This window comes from Myotis myotis, unplaced genomic scaffold, assembly GCF_014108235.1.
Source record: "Myotis myotis isolate mMyoMyo1 unplaced genomic scaffold, mMyoMyo1.p scaffold_m19_p_34, whole genome shotgun sequence".
NCBI classification, from domain to species: domain Eukaryota; kingdom Metazoa; phylum Chordata; class Mammalia; order Chiroptera; family Vespertilionidae; genus Myotis; species Myotis myotis.
The window spans coordinates 769,522-791,363 of record NW_023416340.1 but is presented as its reverse complement, the minus strand read 5'-3'; the positions used below and the strand labels follow the sequence as shown (position 1 = coordinate 791,363).

General features: G+C 43.9%; 1 protein-coding gene across 1 annotated transcript in view; it reads left to right on the top strand.

Moving 5' to 3' along the window:
- Positions 1–214: 214 nt before the first annotated feature.
- The window catches only part of ARHGAP35 (Rho GTPase activating protein 35), a 136,912-nt gene continuing 115,284 nt past the window's right edge, over positions 215–21,842 (top strand). The window contains exon 1 of the mRNA XM_036303001.1: positions 215–434. The gene's annotated coding sequence lies outside the window, so the exon portion shown is untranslated. The remainder of the gene's footprint in view (positions 435–21,842) is intronic.

Genomic DNA, 21,842 nt, shown 5'->3' with positions numbered 1-21,842 from the left:
TCCGCGCCGGCTGTGCCCCCCGCGGCGCGCTCCCAGGGGCCGTTATCCTGCAACGGTCCCGGCGCCACGCACGCGCAGTAGCGAGGGGGGCGCGCGCGAGGGAGCGGTGGCCGCAGGAAAGAGGTGCCGCCGCCGCCGCCATTGCGAAGGAGGGAGGGAAGGAGCGAGCGAGCGAGGCCGGTCCGCCCTCCCCCTGGTTCCCGCCCCTCCCCCTTCCCCTCCCCGCCCCCCCGGCCCCGAGGGAGAGCCGCGCCGCGGCGGGAGCTGCAAGAGGCGGAGGAGGGAGTCCGCGAGGGAGGGTCCGCCCGGCCCCCCGCCGCCGGAGCCGCCGGAGCCGCCGCTAGACGAGGAGCAGCAGCAGAACATGGCGCCGGGGCCGCCGTCGACACAGCCGGGATCCCGGAGGCCGGGGACGCGCTGAGGGCGCCCCGCTGGTGAGTGCGCGAGCTCGTGGGCCCCGGCGGCGAGGCCGGGCGCCGCCCCGCTGCGGGGTCCTGGGGGAGGCGGGGACCGCGGGGCCCGAAGCCCGCGAACAATGGAGGATCTGGAGGGGGAGGGGAGGGAGCGGCCCCCCCAGCGCCCCGGGCCCCGCCGGTCCCGCCGCTTCGTGCCGGGGCCCGGCCCGCGGCGCCCGCCGGCCCTGCGGACGTGCCCCTGACCGCCGCGCCTGGCCGTCCCCGAGTCCGCCTCCGCCCTCCGCCCGGGATCTCGGCATCTGCCTCGCCACCCCCTCCCCACACTCAGCTCCCCATTCCGCACCCCCCTCCCCTCCCGCCTTGGCCCCTCCTGGACTCTGCAGTGCTCGTGGGACCCCCCTTCCGCAGTCACCCTTCTGCGCCCCTCCATTCTGGACCCCCCGCTTGGACATCCGTGACCTCCCTGCCTCTCCTCCGACCCCGCTCCCTCCTGCCCTCCTCGCTGACCTGCCTGCTCTTCCCCTCCCCGCGGGGTGGGTTGCCTCCCCAGGAGCTGTCCCTCTAGGACCCGCGGCCCCACCTCCTCGGGGAGCCTTCCGAGACCCCGTTCGTCTGGCCCTGCCGTCCCCGGGGCCTCTCCTTGGGCTTGATCTCACCTCCGTCCTGGGCACCGCTGCCCCCTCGCAGCACCTGCTGCTCCCCGGGGGTGCCCCTGGCTCTGTGACCTTACACACCTCAGCTCTGGCCCCGGCTCCCTCATGCTGTCCCCTCCATCTCCTCCCATCTTTCTTCTTTTTTTTTTTTTTTTTTTTTTTTGTCATTCAGACCCTTCCCTCTCTTCCAGACCTGCCTGCCCCCCGGTTCTTCTACGCCTTGCCCAATTCCAGCTCTTGCTGTGCCCCCTAACCTGCTTGCTTTCCGACTGACCCTGCCTTTCTTGAAGCAGCCTCCTCCCCAGCTCTGACCCTGCAGAGCTCTGGTTTCTGCCATGCACGTCTCTGCCGACTCTCCCCAACCCAGCCGTCTCTCCAGCCCAGCCTCTCCGCAGCCTCGGTGCTGCCCCGAGGACTCAGTCTGCCCCAGGGTTCTTGAGGGTTTTCTCTTCCCACCTCCTCTTTGCCATTCTTGAGCCGTTCCATTCATTTGCCGCCACCCCTGTCTCGCCTTCAGTTCTTTCCTTTTTTTTTGTTTGCTCCAAGTCCTCTCGTCTCCATTTTGGCCCTTTACCTCATTAAACCACCGATAACTTCTCTCTGACCCATCACCCCCTTCCCATCCCGTCCTTCATCTCATAGACCTGCCCCCAAGTCCTTTTTGCACCTGCTCTTCCATTTGTTCATCGCTGCCCCATCCTCTCCAACGTCTTCCTCCCAGCTCTGCCTCCTCGGAGCTGTCCACTTGCTCACCTATGTTTTTGGACCCGTTTCAACTTTCCCTAGGGCTGTCCCTGCTTGGAGTGGTCCTCTTTCACCCCGGGCCTCCTAGCCGCCTCCACCTCTGCGGCTTCTCAGTTCTGAGATGACCGCCTCACCTTCTCTCCCCCCACCATCTTGATTCAGCTCTCAACCTCCACTCTCTCCTTTCTGGTATTTGCCCTCCCCACGTTGCCCTGCCTCATACCTTCTTTTTGAGCCTTCCTTCCCTGAATTCTGCCCAGTATTAGAGCTGTCTTTTCAAGCATTCCTTCCTATCATCGCCTGCCTCCCCACCCCCAGAATCCCCTCTTGGAGCCTCCTGAGTTTTTGGATGGATTCTCCCTCCCTTTGAAACCCCTCTCCCCATTTTGTTCCTCATTGATTTCTTTCCTCCCTTACCTTTTCTGTCCCCTAGTATCCTGCCAGGCTCTTCCCATTAAGTTACCAGACTTGCTTCTCCTAGCTCCCCTCCCGAGCCCCACCCATTCCCCATTGAGTGCTCCCCCTCTTCAGGCATGTCTTCCTCTAGTTTCCATGCTCAGCGTTGGAGAGGAAGGGGCTGGGTTGGATCTAGGGTTCTCTAGGCTCTGATTTAGACTGCACATTCCCTCTGCTCCCTGATCCTGCGGGTTTTATCCTGAGGAATCCTGTGAGATCTGGGTATATTGGTGGGTGCTGGTTGATTGGTCACTGTTCTCTGGAGTCTGGGAGTGTCCCCCCATCTCCCCATCCCCTGTTACCAAGGTTAGTTGTGGTGGGGGAGCAGATCTCTTTCCAGCGCCCCATTTTCTTTTTCTCCCCCATTTTGATCCCTGTCCCTTCAGTTCCCTGGGCTTTGCTGCTTTGTGTCCTTCAGAAAAGGAGAGTGCAGCTGCTCACAGGTCTTGCTTCTCTTTTTCCCTCCCCCCCTTTCTCTGAGCTTTTGTAAAGAGACAGTTGTACCCTCTCCCCCTTCCACCTCCAAGCCAGCACCCTTTGGGAGAACTTAGAAGTGTGCTTTTTGTTTTGTTTTGTTATGCAGCTGACAAGTCATATTTTTGTTTTACCCCTGTCTGGGGAAATGCCGGTTCTCAAGTTCTCCCCAATCTAACCAGGGGTTGTGGACACACTTAGCGTTTACTGCTCTGGGTCTGCACAGGAGTCTGCCTTCTCTCATGGCCTCTGGTTTGCACTGTGACTTGTGGGAGGGGTAGGGGAGAGTGGGCTTATTTCTTTTTTACCTCTGCCCCTGGAAGGCTTCAACTTCCTGGTCTTGAAAATAGTGAGGGCCTGGGTTTGGAAAGCTCTTTGCGGTTGTTTGTTGAAAGAGAGTGCTAAGTGTCACTCAGATTTCTGCCCTCTGGTATTGCAGTCACTTCCAGCCACAGGAGTTGAATGCCTCCGGGCAGATTCATGCTGGATTGTGGGGGGAAGGGGCTCACTGCTGTACAGGGTTATATGGGTGGGCCTGACATGTCCCAAGCCTTTTAAGGGACCTGATTTGATAGTGAGAAAGCGGTGTCAGAAACGGGCTGATTTGGTTGGATTTTTGGTCTTATTACCTGGGAAATGTAGCTTAGCCACCTTTCCTTGAGCTGTTTTCTTCAGTGATCTTATGTTGGGGGTGGGGTTTAGGAAATTCATTCAGAGGAAGAGGTGGTTTTTACAGAAAAGCCATCCAACTATTTTCCTTCCTTAACTTAGGAGAGGGAACCTTTTGCATGTCCTAGGTTTATTTATTTTACTTCTTAAGTAAATCAAAAGCCTGATTTCCCCCCTTAGGAATTGGCCTAGGGCAATTGCATATTAAAGCATCCATCCAGCTGTGAAGGAACATTTACTGGAAGGACTCTATTTCTTAACTGAGTTATGATCAAACTTTATTTACTTCAGCATTTATTTAAAAATAGTTTTATGTGAACACATTTGAAATAAAAAAACATTGACTGTCATCTACAAAATTGGACCATTGACCGACTGACTCATCACATGTTAGGGCATTTGTATGTAAGACAATGGGCAGGGCTGGCTGGGTAGTAGATCCATATGGCTCTTTTAGCTTCTAACTTCTTAGAACTTTGAATTTTCTGACAAGCAGAGGCTGGTAATTTTAATTATGTATGGCATGTATCTTTACCATTATTGACTTGAGAATTTTGATTCATTTCCCCTGGTTTCTGTTAATTTCTGAATTTTAGCCTTGTGAATTATGATTAATTCTCTGAATTTTATGGTCCCCATGTTGGTATAAATAGTTGTGTGTTGTGTGTGTGTGTGTGTGTGTGTGTGTATTTTGGAGAAGAAGGGAGAGGGATAGAGAGATAGAAACTTCCATGAGAAAGAAACATCATCGATCAGCTGCCTCCTGCACACCCACACTGGGGATCAAGCCCAAAACCAGGGCATGTGCCCTGACCGGGAATCGAACCCATGACCTCTTGGTTCTAAGTCATTGCTCAACTGATCAGCCACACCGGCTGGGCGGTATAAATAGATTTTAAAAAATCTTAATGTGGAAATGGCAGCTAATTAAGAATACAAACAACTGTGTGTGCAGGACTGCTCTGTGTTCCAGGGTTTTAGCACCACTGGCAGGATAGAAAATTTCTGCATGCCCAAAGCCCAAGTTTACATAATAGAAAGAGAGGAGACAGAAGAACAAAGAGCTGATTTTTCTTCCTCACTGGTAACTGATGTTCCAAAGACTGTCAGATTTCTCTGATGGTAGCAGAGGCTCTACCCCAGTATCAACATTTGCTCTCATGATGGAATTGGGTGCTACAGAAATCCGAGGTGGTAGCCTTGGCCTTCTGGAACAGTGAATGTGCCAGGTGGGGGTAGGGTGTGGAGCAGGAGATGGTGGTAGACTACTGTTTTCAACCTAGTGACATGTCTTCAAGGGCTTTTGCCCTGCCTAGAATATCTTTGCAATACTGGCCTGCTCAAAGTTCTCTTCTTTTTTTTTAACCCTTTTTTCTGGTTATGTTCCCGTCCCTTACATATCTCCCCTTTTTTTTCTTGGCACGATGTATTTTTCTTGGCATGAAACATTTAAGACAATAGGCGGGGGGGAAATAGTCATTCCTTTTGATCCGGACACATGGAAGGAGTTGTCCACGTGTAGATCCATGGGCCTGATGGTGGCTTTTGGCAAAGAACAGGCTGGGAGGAGTAAAAGTTGCACAGATGACTAAACCACAGCTTCAGCCCTAGCCTGTTTGGCTCAGTGGATAGAGCGTCGGCCTGCAGACTGAAGGGTCCCAGGTTCCATTCCGGCCAGGGGCACATGCCCGGGTTGCGGGCTCAATCCCCAGTGTGGGGCGTGCAGGGAGCAGTCGAGCAATGATTCTCTCTCATCATTGATGCTTCTCTCTCTCCCTCTCCCTTCCTCTCTGAAATCAATAAAAATACATTTAAAAAAATAAATAAACCACAGCTTCATAGGTATTTATTTATTTGGTCAGTCTGTTTGTGATGGGAAAACATGAGGTCAGTACAGTTGGAGATTGAAAAGGTGAGAGTGGTTTTTCCTCTCTAGGCTCCTCTGCTTTTCCGTCATCGGTTTGTGGGGTTCTGAGGTGTTAGGCCTCTTGCAGGGCCTTCCTGTGATGTGCTGTATTGTCTTCACCACCTGGTGATCTGAACTGCCTTAATTTACACAGTCAGTGGGACATTTTATGGGTCATCTAGTCCAGTTGTTTAAATTACCTTTTCTACACTTTATAAAATAGGTAAATTTGGAGATGCTCTGCTTGAAGTGGGAGGAAGTTGACTAGCAGAAATCCCTTGAGCTTGGAACAACACAATTTGAAAATTAGTGCTTGGTCTGGCCTCCTAATTTACAGGTGGGGAAATGGAAGGCTTGCAAAAGGGGTATGGGGACAGGCCTCCTGTCATAGTTGAAAGAGTACTAGACATACCGGTGGGAGACCTTCTGGTCTGGGCTTAACCCAATTATTTGGAATGTTGGGCAGATCGCTTCACCTCTTCGGACTTCACATTTCCTAGTCTGAAGGGTACTGTTCCGTCTAGCTGATTGTATATTCTTGTTCTGAGTCACATACCAAATTAGAGCTGGGACTGGACTCCTGGTGTTACTTTGACTACCTCTCTCCCAAATTATGTTCTGTAACCCAGAATTGGGGGTAGGGGCTCTTTCCTGGGGATGCAGTATAATGAACTGGATTACCTTTGTTGTATACTTTTTCAAATGTAAAATAAACATTGCCTCTCTTTCATCCATTTGCAAGAAAATTAGTTTCTAATTTAGGGGTAAAAGGGGCATTCAGATTGTATTAACTACATAACTAAAACCATATACCTCTTTAAAAAACAATATGGAATTTTTCAAGCTGAGTCATTGTTAACGTAGGCTCTCAAATAGCAATGGTCTGAATAGCACTTGAATTGCTGTCATTAAGAAATGCAAACAAATCATTCGTGTTCATCTTCCTGAAAGTTTATTTCTATTTAAATTTTGATATAGTGCTTCATCTATGAAGAATTCTTGAAAATAACTTACTAACAGTCTAATTTTCATTTATTTGCTTCTCTGATAATTAAGAAACACCCTTAAGTTGGTAGATTAGCAGAGAACCAGGTACTTTCAGCCATGAAGCTGAAAAAGTAACACTTATTTTAGTTGAAAACAGCCAGACTTGCCTATCTCCTTCATCTTCCTTTATTTAAATCAGAGGTCCTCAAACTTTTTACACAGGGGGCCAGTTCACTGTCCCTCAGACCGTTGGAGGGCCGGACTATAGTTTGGAAAAAAAAACTATGAACAAATTCCTATGCACACTGCACATATCTCATTTTGAAGTAAAAAAACAAAACGGGAACAAATACAATATTTGTATTTGCATGTGGCCCGCGGGCAGTAGTTTGAGGACCCCCCGATTTAAATGAACATTTTCATTTTATGAAATTTCCAACAGTTGTGACTGTTGCATTATGCATCTGTAGGTATTTCATACCTTTTTGCTCTCTTAGAGTCTCTGCATTATTGGAAAATGCCCTTTTGCTAGTCACTGTAGTAATATTTGTACTTGGTAATAGAATTCGAACTATTTTTTAAATATTTTTTTTTTATTGATTTCAGAGAGAAAGGGGGAGGGAGAGAGAGAGAAACATCAATGATGAGCCGCCTCCTGCACACCCCCTACTGGGGATCGAGCCCGCTAGCTGGGCATGTGCCCTTGACTGGAATAGAACCTGGGACCCTTCAGTCTGTAGGCCGATGCTCTATCCACTGAGCCAAACTGGCTAGGGCAGAATTTGAACTACTAAAAGGCAGCTTCCTATGGTGCAAAGAATGTTGAATTGATAATGAAGAAACCAGTGTCCCAGCCCTGGCTCTATCGCTTACTGGCTGTGTGATTTTCATTTCTTTGGGCTGCAGTTACTTCATTTAAAACAGGTGGGGAACATCTGGCTGTGGACTGTATAAGGCCCTCAAAATCAATTGGTCTGGCTCTGCCAAGGCATTAGGGGTGAGTTAGTTAAATGTGTAACCAAATATAGCAGGCTAATTTTTTAAAAAATATGTTTTTTATTGATTTGAGAGAGGAAGGGATTGGGAGAGAAACATGAATGATGAGAGAGAATCATTGATGGGTTGCCCCCAGCATGCCCCCCACTGGGCATGTCCCTGACCAGGAATTGAACTGGGACTTCCTGGTTCATAGGTTGATGCTCAACCACTGAGCCACGCCAGTTGGGCTAGCAGGTTAATTTTTATGTTGATAATTTTGTGTGGCCCGTGAATGATATAAATATCCAAATGGCCGTTGTCAGAAAAAAGGTTCCCTACCCCTGATTTTAAAAATAAAGGGATTATACTAGTTGGGTCCCTTTCCACCTTGTTTTATAGCTAATAATACTCAAATGTCTTCTTTCTTTTTGAGGAAGTGGACCCTCTCATATCTTTCATTTTCCATCACACCTAGCAAAATACCTTGGACATAGTAGACCCCAGTGCATAACAGTGATTGAATTCACACAGGTGTCAAAGCCTTTTTTCTTTTGATGGGGGGAGATGTGTATACTAACTATAAGGCCATTTTTAGGCTTTAAATTCTTAGAGGGCAAGCCTTCCTGGTCAGTATTTAATCTTCATACATATGTACACACATGAATCCTAAGTGTCTTGTCCAGGGTTACACAGATAATAGGTGGTAGAGCTGTGTTATGAATCTATGTCTAGCTGATTCCAAAACTTGTGCTTATTTTATTAGACTGCCTTGTCTCTGGGAGAGAAGAAGAAGCTATAATTCATCCCCTTGAGGAGTTTATAGTCAGTTATAAACAATTAACTATATATAATACTAGAGGCCTGGTGCACGGCTTCGTGCACCACTGGGGTCCCTCGTCTGGCCAGCCCCTATTGGGGCCATCTCGCCCAATCCTGATTGGGGCCGCTGGCCGGGGAGGGAACGTGGGAGGTTGGCTGTGGGAGGGGAGGTTGGCTGTGGGAGAGGAGGTTGGCTGTGGGAAAACACTCACCACCAGGGGGCAGCTCCTGCACTGAGCATCTGCCCCCTGGTGGTCAGTGCACATCATATGTTCCGTCGACCGGTCATAATGGTCACTTAGGCTTTTATATATACCAGTATAGATAGGGTGGAGTGAGGGAAGTAAATGGTATGTAAACCAATATGATTAATTTCTGGTTCCTTGGGAGGCAATCCCGTAGTAATAAAGATTTTCATATTCAGAAACAGCACACGTAGGTTCTACATTATAATATTTTGAAAAGAATCTATAGCCACAAGTACCAGCTTGTCTTTCTAGCCAGCATATTTTAAAAGTTAAGCATTTTATTTCTGACCCGGATTCAAACCCATGTATAACAAAACTATATAAGTAAACGTATCTAACAGAAAGAAGATAGAAATGTTTGGTCCTGGAATGACTTCTAAATTTATATTTTCTTTGGCAAATAGAAAAGTGCCTGCGTAGCTCTGAACCGAGAGATTTTCTTCTTTTAAGAAAACTCTAGGCAACTAGAATTATATAGATAAAAATAAACTTTGCCCCTTGACTTATTTATGTGGAGCTCACTATAGTCTTTTTTTTTTAACTGCAATTCAAAAGTTATTAAATAATGTTGGTGGGCTGTTGGCCAGTTTCAGCTAATAGCCTCCTGAAGTGTAAAAAATCACACTTCTCCCCATTTCCATTTCAAGAAAGGTCAAAACTGTGGCTTCATCTATTGCAGCCTGCACTACTTAGGAATAAGACAAAGGAAAATGATTATCTTTAATTGCCACAGGCAATTAAAAAGGATTCTTTGTTCAGTAACAAATTGATTGTGTACAAATGAAAGCCAGCACTGCATTAATACAAGATTATTAGATTCTTGAAATCTGCATCTTCAGCCAGAGTGGCTTTCACTTTAAGGGAATGTTTTGCTGAGAATTGGGTACCTAAATGCATGGCCGTAAAAATAGCACCAGGTCTTTATTTTTCAAAAATGTTTATTAAATATGTAGATGCAAGGTTGGTGGATGCTGTTTTTTTTTTTTTCCTTTCTGTTTTATATTTTTATTTTATAGATGCTATTTTTTTTTAATACCAAATCATTGAATACTTTTTAAAATGTTGCAGGCCTATAGGAAATACCTTCCTCTGATTGGTCAGCCAGTTGAGGAATGTAGATAAAACCTTTGATAAATGAGGGAAAAGGGGAAAGGGCCCCTGACTGATTCAGGAGTGGGTCTCAGCTATTGGCATATGCCCAGAATTAATAAACAGTCACAAAAGCTTAAAAATGGCATAATTAGCTAAAGCAATTGTAATTTGATGTTTTGTGTGTGTATCCAAGGAATACATATGTTTTCTTGTGTACAGATCCCCTTTTAACATTTTTTTCTTTTCTTTTTTGTTATTAATCCTCACCCAAAGATCTTTTTTCTATTGACTTTTAGAGAGAGTGGAAGAGAGGGAATGGTGTGGAGGGAAGAGAGAGAGAGAAAGAGAGATAAACATTAATGTAGAGAGAGACACATTGATTGGTTGCTTATTGCAAGTGCACGCCCTACGCCCAGTCGGACCAGGGATTGAACCTGCAACCCAGGTACATGCCCTTGACCAGAAAGTGAACCCAAGACCCTTTGGTGGGAGGGGGAGAGACAGAGAGAAACATCGATGTGAGAGAGACACATCAATTGGTTGCTTCCTGCATGCCCCCCGACCAGGGCTGGGGCCAGGGAGGAGTCTGCATCCAAGCGAGGTATGTGCCCTTGACCAGAATCAAACCCAGGACACTTCAGTCTGCAGGCCAACACTCTATGCACTGAGCAAAACTGGCTAACAGCACTTTAGCGATGTTTTATAAGTGGTGATAATAGTAACCACCAATAATAATGGCACCCCTAATGCCATTTTTGTGACCTTGGACAAGTCATTTATTGTAATTTGAATTCTTGTCTATAAATAAGCCTATTTTTTTTTTAAATTAAGGTACTACTTACGTGTAGAAAAACACATAAATCTTAAGTGTACATATCTGAATTTTCTACATATTGTACAAACCCCTTTTATATGCTGGGGCATAATTTACTTTTCCACACAATTCTTTTTTTTTTTTTTTTTAAATATATTTTATTGATTTTCTACAGAGAGGAAGGGAGAGAGATAGAGAGCTAGAAACATCGATGAGAGAGAAACATCGATCAGCTGCCTCCTGCACATCTCCCACCGGGGATATGCCCGCAACCCAGGCACATGCCCTTGACCGGAACCGAACCTGGGACCCTTCAGTCCGCAGGCCGACGCTCTATCCACTGAGCCAAACCGGTATCGGCTTTCCACACAATTCTTAAGTTGAAAATGATTTGGGAGTCTCTATTTGAAAGGCACAAATATAAGTGTGTAAAACGATATTTATAACTTCTCCAAGTTTGTTTAAGGTCACATATCTGATAAAGAATGTGATAATACCTATCTGGTACAAATTACCACAAGTATCGGAAAGCATTCTTTTGATAACAGATCTTCCCTATCTGTGTTGTACTTCCAGATATTTTGGTCACTGCTGATACTATCGTGATGGGTAAACTGTGGACTTTTTGAAAAGCAGTTTGGTAATGTTTTAAGAGACCTACAGTCCTTGACCTACTTATAGGGATCTGTATGGACCAAGAAATAGGGATGAGGATAAGGATTGTCTACAGAGATGTTAACTGTAGTGATGTGCATAAAAAAGTAAAAGAATCTAAATGTTTTAGCTCTAGGGCAGTGATTTTCAGTTGGGGTTTCAAAAAATTTTTTAAACGTGCAATACCTGACTGATCTCTTTTCCTTTATATTGTCAAATTAAAAAATGACAATAGCCAACACAACAGTAGCTGTTTGGCATGAATAAATCAAAGTTATACCTATTTTTTTTGACAGATCAGCACCAAAAAAACTTATTTATTTTTTTAGTGTGCCACAGAATTTTAGTAAGTAGCTTATGTGTGCTATGAGATGAAAAAGGTTGAAAATTGTTGCCCTAGGGGAATGGTTGCTTTATGGAAAAGTACGAAGTCACTCAAATAGATTGTTTTAGAAAATTCTTGACATGGAAAGGTGCATACAAAGTAAAATTTAAGTATGAGAAAAAAGCAGGATATAGAACTATAAATAGTAAGATTTCAGTAACTTTAAAATATAAGTCGGAAAAAGTGGAAGAAATACACTAAAGTGCTGTTAGTACTGATCTCTGTTCTGTTGAATTTTGAGTGAAGAAAAATTTTTTCTGAGTTTTCTACAATGATTTTATTTTGACTCAGAAAAAAAAGGATATATATATTTTTTACAGTGTGGCTGTATTATGTTTGGTTTTTCTTATAAACACTTGAAGGAAAAATTGAGCTGAAAAGCAAGAAATTAACAATAGTGCGATCTATTGGACTCTAGTGCCATTGAAGGTGAGGCAATTACCCCTTCTTGGAACAATATTGAATTAATTATTAGCAATATGAATCAGTTAATAACAAAAGTATGCTTATTGTGTACCAGGAGACGACTGAGTGTTCCCTCATGTCCTCCTAACAATAATCCTCTGAGGGAGGTGGTATTTCATTTTCTTCTGGGGAACTGAGGCTTCAGAGAGGACTTGCCCGAGGCCGTATGGCTAGCAGGTCCCTGAGGCAGTCTAGTTCCGAGCCTTTGCCCTGAGCCCTGCTCTCTGTCACCTTCTCTGGTGTGCTTTTCACTGTCAGAGGCGAGGAGAACGAAAGTCTACTTCATGTTCAATAGCTACAGCTGAACCCTACGCTCTCTTTTCAGAAAGGTAACCCTTCCCCACCATGTTTATTTTAAGAGAAAGGAGCTATGAGTTTATTACTTTCCCTTTTCTTGAAGATAAAAAAATGGCCATGAAATTAGTTATAGCTCCCCTTTCATGAGCCACAAGTCTTTAAATAAATGAGATTTAAATAGTTCTATATGTTTAATATGTTTAATTTTATTTAAATATTTAAATAATTAAGGGCTATGAAGCAGAAGAGGGAACAAACTAGTTCTTTGTAGCTTCAGAGGATAAATGTTTTCCTGTTTCTCTCCATTCAACCAGCGTTTGGGTGTCTGCGCTGTTTAGAGTACCAGTTATACAAAACACACCTCCTCCTCTCTCAGAGGGTTTGTACACCACTTAGAAAACAAAAGCAATTCTTTCCTTACAGGTAACACAAGGAACACCCTGTTTCTGTACCAGAAAGTGAAAAATTTAGAAGACCAGTGGCCTGATTTTTCCTCCTGATCTTATCTTAGAGAATTAAGTGTGACTAAACATTTCAACTGAAGAATGCATTGACTAGGACAGTGGTTGGCAAACTGCGGCTCACGAGCCACATGCGGCTCTTTGGCCCCTTGAGTGTGGCTCTTTCACAAAATACCACGTGTGGGCGCGCACGTACAGTGCGATCGAAACTTCGTGGCCCATGCGCAGAAGTTGGTATTTTGTGGAAGAGCCACACAAGGGGCCAAAGAGCCGCATGTGGCTCTCGAGCCGCAGTTTGCCGACCACTGGACTAGGATGATAGATTTCATCTTACTATGAGAAAGAACCTTTTAAGAAAGTGGTCCAAGTTCATGTTCATGTTTTATCTTGAATAAGAAATAACTTGGAGACTTAAAAATTTACCTTGTTTGTTTTTATTATTATTTAACAAGACATTTGCATACACATATACCTGTTTATTTACTGGTAATTTCTTTCATGAGGGAGAGTACCAGCAGACCTGATATTCAAGTGCAAAGTGAGGGGGTTTACATTCATACATGAGGAAGAAATTGTGAAATCACTTTGGAAGCTCCACAGGACTTTTTTGTTTTGTTCCCACATTTATTCTGTGAACCTGTCACATTTATTCTAGAACATGTCAATAGGAGCACAATGTTAGTTGAAATAAAGGTAAGAATTTTTTGGAGAAAGCAGGAGAAAATTAAGTCTCTGGAGTCTTGCAGCCCTTAGATTCTTGGAATTCCTCAAGCGATGTAAAATACCCTTTTTGCTGTTAATATTCATTTTGCTTTTCACCATTTTTGTGACCTTGGACAAGTCATTTATTGTAATTTGAATTCTTGTCTATAAATAAGCCTAAATACCTACTCTGCCTGTCACAAGGCTTTGTGTGTTGCAATTCCAGATTTTTTTGAGATCTAGATGCCAAGAATGAGTGTGGAAACTCTGTGAAGTTGGAAAGCAGTTCAGTTTTCTGGGAGAACGAAAGAGAACAATTTGCTTGATTCAACTGTTTAGGTAAACCAGCATGATGGAGTGCCACAAAGGCAGCAGCAGGGGGGAAGTCTGAGTCAATAGAGCAGCACATGCTATTGATCTGTTATCTTGTAACTTGCCCCCAGGTAGCAGTCACTTTTAGGATCTGATCAGCAAGTGTCTCACACATCTAAAGGTTAGAGGTCATAGGCCAAGTAGCAGTTGTTGGGATCTGTTTGGTATTCATAATGTTAGGACTGAGGCCTCAGTTACTTTTTCTCTCGTCATGACACATGGCCACATTTTGAATGCTCAATTGATAGGGATTGTTATTCTCAACTGGGAAGTTAAGTATTCATTGGGTGCCAGTTCAGTGAAATTCACTGCCTCCTGCTGCTGGGAATTCCAAGAAGGTAGGTAGACTGATTGCAGAACTCTCTTATAAGAGAGTTCTTTTCATCCTTTCATTTTTCTCTACAAGAAAAAACCGGATGTTGGCCCTGGCCAGTGTGCTTAGTGGTTAGAGCGTTGGCCTGTGCACCGAATGATTGTGGGTTCGATTCCCGGTCAAGGGTATGTACCTCGGTTGTGGGTTCACTCCTGACCCTGGTCTGGGCGAGTGCAGGAAGAAAGCAGTCGACATGTCTCTCTCACATTGATGTTTCTCTTCCCCTCTTCTCCTCCTCTTCCCCTCCCTCCCTTCTACTTTCTCTCTGAAAAGCAGTGGGAAAATATTCCTCAGGTGAGGGGTAACAAAACAACCAACAAACAAAGCCTGACTGTTGCACTCCTCTGCTTGAAAATCTTTTGTGTTGCCCACAAGATGAAGTTCAGATCCTTAGTGTAGCTATAGAATCCTTAACAGCTTGGCCGGTCCTACCTTCCCAGCCTTACACTTACTGGTCTCTAGAACATGCTGTGCTCTTTTTCCTGCCTCTGTGTTTTTGATGAAGCTGCTTCCTCTCAGGAGGGCCCTTACCAATCCTTTTCAGATCAATTTCCTACTCATCCTTCAACATCTTGAGTGTCTACTGTTCTCAGACCTTTCTTCCTGGATTCCCCTCAGCTCTGTTCCATTAGCACTTTGTTGGGGATGTTATGCTTAATGCTTGTTTTTGTGTAGCAATATGGTTCTGTGTCAGCAGTCACAAAACACCCTGCTATTCCCTAACCCTGTCCCCCAGCCACCCAGTTGCCTGCCTCAGTGGTTTACCAGAGATATTTTTCCTTCCAGCGATACTTTGTGCATATACAGTGTGGCCTCCGCACCCCTGTACAGGAACAGTAGTGTACTATAATTACTGTTCTGTGTCTTCCTTTTTTTTCACAGAATGTTTTGGGAGATCATTCCGTGCTAGCACAAAGGAAGCGTCATCATTCTTTTTGCAGCCTCACGGTGTTCCATTATACAGATATGCCGTAATTAGCCAGTCTCCTATTGATGGGCGCTTGATTTGTTTCCAGTTCTTTGCTTTTGCAGTCAGCGCTGTAAGGCAGTCTTGAGTATGTATCATTTTGTACGTGGGAGATTATACCTGTAGGAGAGATTCCTAGAAGTGCAGCTCTAGACTTTATGTGCTACAAGAGAGAGTTTTCTTTTTCTGTCTCTTCTACTTTTTGAAATGGGATTTGTTGTTTTCTGTTTTCTACTTTGCCTAATAAGCTGCCTGATTTGGCATGGGTGCCTAATTGATGCCTGAATGGATAGAATAATCTAGTTGGGTAGACATGGCAGATTTTGGAAAAAATTGAATACTGATATCCTAAATCCTGTGTGGTCCTTAGCTAAACCCTGGAGTTTACTGCCGTTACTGCACATATCTCCATGGTGTTGGGCATTACAGTAGCCCATAGGACATGATTGGAAGGGGTCTGCTAGCTCGCTCAGCTTGGCACAGTTTGGACTTTTCAAAACCCCTCTTCCAATATGACAGTCAACACAATCTCTCTCTCCCCTGTGAGCCCACCCTAGGGGAACCCTTTGGCTCTCCATCAGTGAAACTAGGTCCTCAGAGACTTATGCAATGACAACAACCAATGCTTCCTTAGTCTTTTCTACATGCCAGGCACCGTTTTATGCTCTGTACATGGGCTACCTTATACCTGTTTTACAGGTGAGGAAACTGAGGCAGCACACGTTAGGTAGTAGGCAGAGTAAGAGAAAAGATAGTGACTCTCTCCTCCACTCCCCCTCATTAGGAAGTACCAAACCGTTACACAGCTCTAACCAGGCTGGTTTTATATGTGTGCTCTCTCCTTTCTCGGGTTAAACACCTGTGATTTCACGTATTGACCTTATTATTGGGAAATGCTTCTTCCACTGGAAGGTATTTGGATAAGCATAGTGCATTCTTTGGTTTGTCCCGTTGATCCCTAGTTTAGCTTACCTGTTAAAGATTTCCAGAATGATTTAGCAGTTAATTCCAATTTTGTTTCCCCCTCTTTTTTAGTGAGGTGCTAATTGGACTTTATAGTCTCGTTTGTTCATTTTAGGGTATTTTCATGTAAGCTTATCTCAGCAAAATATAATCAAAGCCTATTGCCCAACCCATTTCTGTAATGCCTCCTTGAAGTGTTTTGGTTTTGGGGAAATAGCACTGGAAGTTTTGGGATTGCATGATACTGAGGGGAGGGGCCACTGGCATGTGTTGGCCTGGAATGCTCACATTCATACCCATTTCAAATGCACGCCTTCCCAGACCACCCCTCTTTATTTCCAAGGTCTCAATTGGCACCAGGGCTTCTTTTTTATTTTATTTTTTATTGATTTAAGAAAGGAAGGGAGAGGGAAAGAGAAAAACATCAATGATGAGAGAGAAATCATTTGAACGGCTGTCGTACTGGGGATTGAGCCCGCAACTCGGGCATGTGCCCTTGACTGGAATTGAACCTGGGACCCTTCGGTCTGCAGGCCAATGTTCTATCCACTGAGCCAAGCCAGCTAGGGCCAGGGCTTCTTTTTAGGTCCACCCTGTCTACCAAAACTATCTCTACTGTCCTTTACAGTAGCCACTAGCCACATGTTTCTAGTTGAAATGTAGCTCGTGGGACTAAGAGATGGAATTTCACATTTTATTTAATTTTGATTAAACTTTAGATGGCTGAAGTATTAAAGAGTGCAGCTCTAGACTTTTATGTGCCACAAGAGAGATTTTTCTTTTTCTGTATCTTCTAACTCTGGCACAGGACCGTGCTCTTTTTGTATTTGTTGGATGTCTGATAAATAGCCCTCAATGGCTGAAATAAGCAACGTGAAAATACTCCTTAAATTCTACTTCCCAAGGATAACCATTGTTGACAATTTTGTTTTAATGGTAGAAAAAATTTCCCATTTTTATTGACATTGCAATGATTTCTGCATAGGATTCATCCTTGATTTTAGAAATTGACATCAATCAAGGTGGTTGTGCGTTTGGGAATTTTAGGAGATGGAGGCTTAGAATGCAGGTCATTTATGTAGAAGCACTACCAGTATCACTCAAGTACCTTCGTAAAGATTGTTGTGACATAATGGAATTTTGTCCTAATGATTAGAGCCCTTAGAGAAAGTCTGGGAGAGGATAAATCATCCTTCGTCCCTCTTCCATATCCCAGATAAATTTTGCCAGCTTTTTTTTTTTTTTTTGAGGATGAGTTGGGTGTTTTTGGCTTGACTCCTTCTTGGGGTGGTTAGGGTATTTGAAGAAAGAATAAAGAGGATTTATTAATTGCAGGCAAGACTGAAGAAGCAGAAATGGATCTGCTTAAATTTATTTTCTGTTCCACAGTGGAAGCAGTGCATAGGTTCTTTCTGTAAACTGTGTGTGTGCAGGTGCGCGCGCACGCACATATGAAAGCACGTGTGTGGAAGCTCACGTTTGTTTTTTGTTTTTTTAATATTTTTATTGATTTCAGAGAGGAAGGGAGAGGGAGAAAGATAGAAGATCAATGATGAGAGAGAATCATTGATTGGCTGCCTCCTGCCTGCCCCCCTCGGGATCGAGCCCGAAACCTAGGCATGTGCCCTTGACCTGGTATCAAACCTGGGACCCTTCAGTCAGCAGGCCGATGCTCTATCCACTGAGCAAAACCAGCTAGGGCTCATATTTGTTTTTAAAGATGTCACTGAATTCATTTTTTTTGTAAAGTTTTCTTGAATACCTAATAGTCTTGCTACTCCAAATTGTGTCTGTTTTGATAACTTCTATTCTGAAATGATGTTTGTTTACCTTTGAATAGGCTTATGAGGTTGGGAGATGGGGAGGCATCGATGGAGAGAGTGACGATAAATGATAAAACCATGGTGCTCAAAAGTAAAGGAAAGAATTTTATAAAAAGTATTTGAGTTAAGTGGAATGTGGGATCTTGGATTAGATCCTGGAATAGAAAAGAAAATGAATGGAAAAAACGGCAAAATCAAAATAAAGTCTGTAGTAGCCTGTAGTTTAGTTTTTGTACCAAACATAATTTCTTTGCTTTGACACTTATACCATGGTTATGTTAGCATTAGGGGAAGCTGGGTGAAGGGCCATATGGGGACTCTTGTAAGATCTGGAACTTTTCTGTCCATCTAAAGTTATTCCAAAATAAGTTTTTAAAAAAAAGCCAAGAAGAGCAAGAGCATTCAAGGGCTGTGACTTCACCAAGGAGGGAGTGGTGTGCATAAATTTGGATTATGTAAGGGTCCTCCAGGAGCTCTGCCTGTCTGTCTACTTCCCTCCTTAAACTCAGTGTTCCAGCCTTGTTGGCTGATTGGAACTCTCCCAGAGATCTTTGCTTCTGGGCCTTCTCATATAGTTTCCTTTTTTAGGGTATATACTTCTGCCACCAGCAAAAGAACCACCAAACGGGAAAAAAACACACGCGCACACACGACGACTTAAAACCTTAACTAATACCTTTTAATCCTTTAGGTCTGGCTTAGATTTTTTAAAATCCTCACCTGAAGATACTTTTCCATTGATTTTTAGAGAGAGTAGAAGGGGGGAGGGAGAGAGACATCCATGTGAGAGAGACACATTGGTTCCCTCCCACTGGAGTTTTGACTGGGGCTGGCCATGGAGTCAAACTGGCCAGGGCTGGCTTAGATTTGTTTTTTCTCAGAAAGACTTCCCTGACCCTCACTGGTCAGCCCCGTGCCTGACTTTGCCTCTGAATTTACCCCTAATGTGGTACTTACTGTGTTTGAATTGCCTGTGCTCTTTTCTCTTCTCCAACTGCGTCTTAAGCTCCTTGAAGACAGGGGCTGTGCTTTTCATCATTTTATCTCTAAGCATATAACTCAGGAATTTAGGCAGCATTGATGTTCAAGAAATGTTTCTTGAATAAATAGCTCCACAAGAAGATGCACGACTCCTGCTCTCAGCCTCTTGGGCTCCACTGGCAGTTTCCCTCATGCCCTGAGGCAATCGGGGCTATAGTTTGCTATATACGAGCATGTGTGCGCTAGACGGCCAGGTCCCTGCCATCGAGAGAGAAATCAGGACTGCAGAGATGAGAAAGCAGTTGTTTTTTACAGACTTTTTCCTATATTTCAAGCTCTCAGAGGTCCGATTTAGGAAAATACTTCAAAACCTGCTAGTCATGTAGCATTATCTTTTCCTGTACATGTGAATTTGTATCTCGTTTTACCATAAGAGATAAAGTGTAGGTTGTTTTCCATCTGTTCTTTAGTAAACCAGTCAACAATGATTAATCATCTAGAATGTGTACAACCCTATGTGGAATACATAATACCAGATACGGCCCCTGCTTTTTTGTTGTTGTTAATCCTCACCTGAGGATATTTTTCCCATTGATTTTTAGAGAGAGTGGAAGGGAGCGGGGAGAGACAGAGAAAGAGAGAAACATGGATGTATGAGAGACACATCGATGGGTTGCCTTCCACACAGTCAGGGATCGAGCCTGCAACCCTTCAACTGCGGCTGACGCTCTAACCACTGAGCCCTGGCTAGGGGATGGCCCTGCTTTTGCATTTCTTACATTCTACTTGGGGAAGATAAAATATTGTTGCCCCCACATTTTGTTACTGTGGCTTAACAGCATGAATCAGGTAGCAAGAGGGTGGTGAGACATTGCAAATACTAATACCATCTTCTTTACCTTACATTTCCCTTAAAATCGGTATGCCTTCTAAAAAACAAAATGGTTGGCAAACTTGAGTTTCCTTCAGTTAGATGTGACTGGAAGTGCAGATTCTAAGCAAAGGTTATGCACTTGAGCATCTTTGACCTTTAAGGGCTAGCGATGGGGGAGGTTCCCTGACGCTGGTGAGTGTATGAGCCAAATTGTGGTTCTGTTTATTTTCTGTGAAGAGAGGATCTGTAGCTTCATTTAATTCTCAAAGGAATCCATGACCCAAAAAAGATGAGAACCGCTGGTTTAGAGTAACACCGAGACCCGTGGCCTCGTTTTGCCTCCCTTTTACTTCACCGATTTAGGTGGGGTGCTGAGTTTTGTTTTTCCCCAATACTTGTTAGAAGTCCTTGGTGCAAAGAATCCTACTGTTGAACATCTGAGGGAGGAATGTGTAAATTTTTTGGAAGCTTAGTATTTTGGCTCTTAAGTCTTCATGGAATGGCTCATTGTGTAGCAAAAATAATTTTTTTGGTTCGATTTACAAATATTGTGAAATGATTACCATAATAGATTTACCTAACATTCACCTATTGATATAAATATCATAAAAATAAGAGAAAGGAAAAAATGTTTCTCCTTGTGATGAAAGCAAAAATGTCTTTATGTTTGGCCCTGGCCAGTGTTGCTCAAGTTGGTTGAGCATCATCCCATGCACTGGGAAGTCCCCGGTTCAGTTCCTGGTCAGAGCACGTGTCTGGGTTGTAGGCTCAATCCCTAGTCGGGGAGGGCTGGGGAAGGGGGTGCAGGAAGCAGCCGATTGATATTTCTCTCCCTCTCCCACACTCAAATCAATAAATATATGTTTTTTAAAATGACTTTAAAAAAGTCTTTATATTTGAAATAATGATTACTGCTTTCCTAGATCCAGGTAGCTGAGCAGTGGTCATAGAAAGATGGAAATGACTAGGTCCTAGGCCAGTGATGGCGAACCTATGACACGCGTGTCAGAGGTGACACGTGAACTCATTTTTTTGGTTGATTTTTCTTTGTTAAATGGCATTTAAATATATAAAATAAATATAAAAAAGATAAATCTTTGTTTTACTATGGTTGCAAATATCAAAAAATTTCTATATGTGACACGGCACCAGAGTTAAGTTAGGGTTTTTCAAAATGCTGACACGCCGAGCTCAAAAGGTTCGCCATCACTGTCCTAGGCCCTAACTATGCTTTCGGTGATACGCATGTAAGTGCTCAGAAGGGTAGCTAGTAGTCTTATGGGGACAACTATCATGTAGTGTCATGACTGCAGTCTTGGAGATGTACAGGGGAGAATAGGAACATGAGGGAAGATTATCTAGACTTTGTTTTATTGAAATATCTCTGTTGATTTATCTCATCTCACTGATGTGTTGCAAACCTTTGCATCTGAGGGTGTAACCTATTAGGTACTTAGGGCCATTGCCAAGCTTGAGAAGTCCAATAAGAAACATGACAGACAGTAACTGAGGCCCAAGCCTCAGTCATGGGACTCTTTTTTTAAAGACTATTGACACCATTCCCCACCTCCACCCCTCCCACCCCCTTGGACAAGAGTACAGTCATGGGTTGCTTAATGATGGGGATACATTCTGAGAAATGCCTCGTAGGTGATTTCATCACTGTGCAAACATCATCGAGTACACTCTATCCTGCACACCCAGGCTCTGTGGGGTAGCCTATTGCTCCTCGGCTACAGGCCTGTATAGTGGGTTATTATATGAATACTGTAGACAGTGTAACTCAATGATAAGTATTTGTGTATATAAAAATAGAAGTACAGTAAAAATTCTGTATGAAAGATAAAAAATGATGCACTTAACCATGAATGGAGCTTGCAAAACTGGAAGCTGCTCTGAGTGAGTCAGTGAGTGGTCAGTGAATGTATACTACTGTAGACTTTATAAGCACTGTACACTTATGAGACACTAAATCAATAAAAATATTTTTTTCAATAATTAACCTTAACTTACTATAATTTTTATTTTATAAACATTTAAATTTTTTAAATTTAGAAAAATGATCTTTAAAAGTTGCAAGTATTACAGATACCTCCTTTATCCCCCCATTGACCCCTCCAGCCAGCTCCAGCCCCCTCCCCAGGCCTTCACCACTCTGTTGTCTGTCCATCTGTCCATGGGTTATACATATATGCATATAAGTTCTTTGGTTAATCTCTTCCTGCCCTCCACCCCCTTCCCTTTGAAGTATGTCAGTCTGTTGCATGCT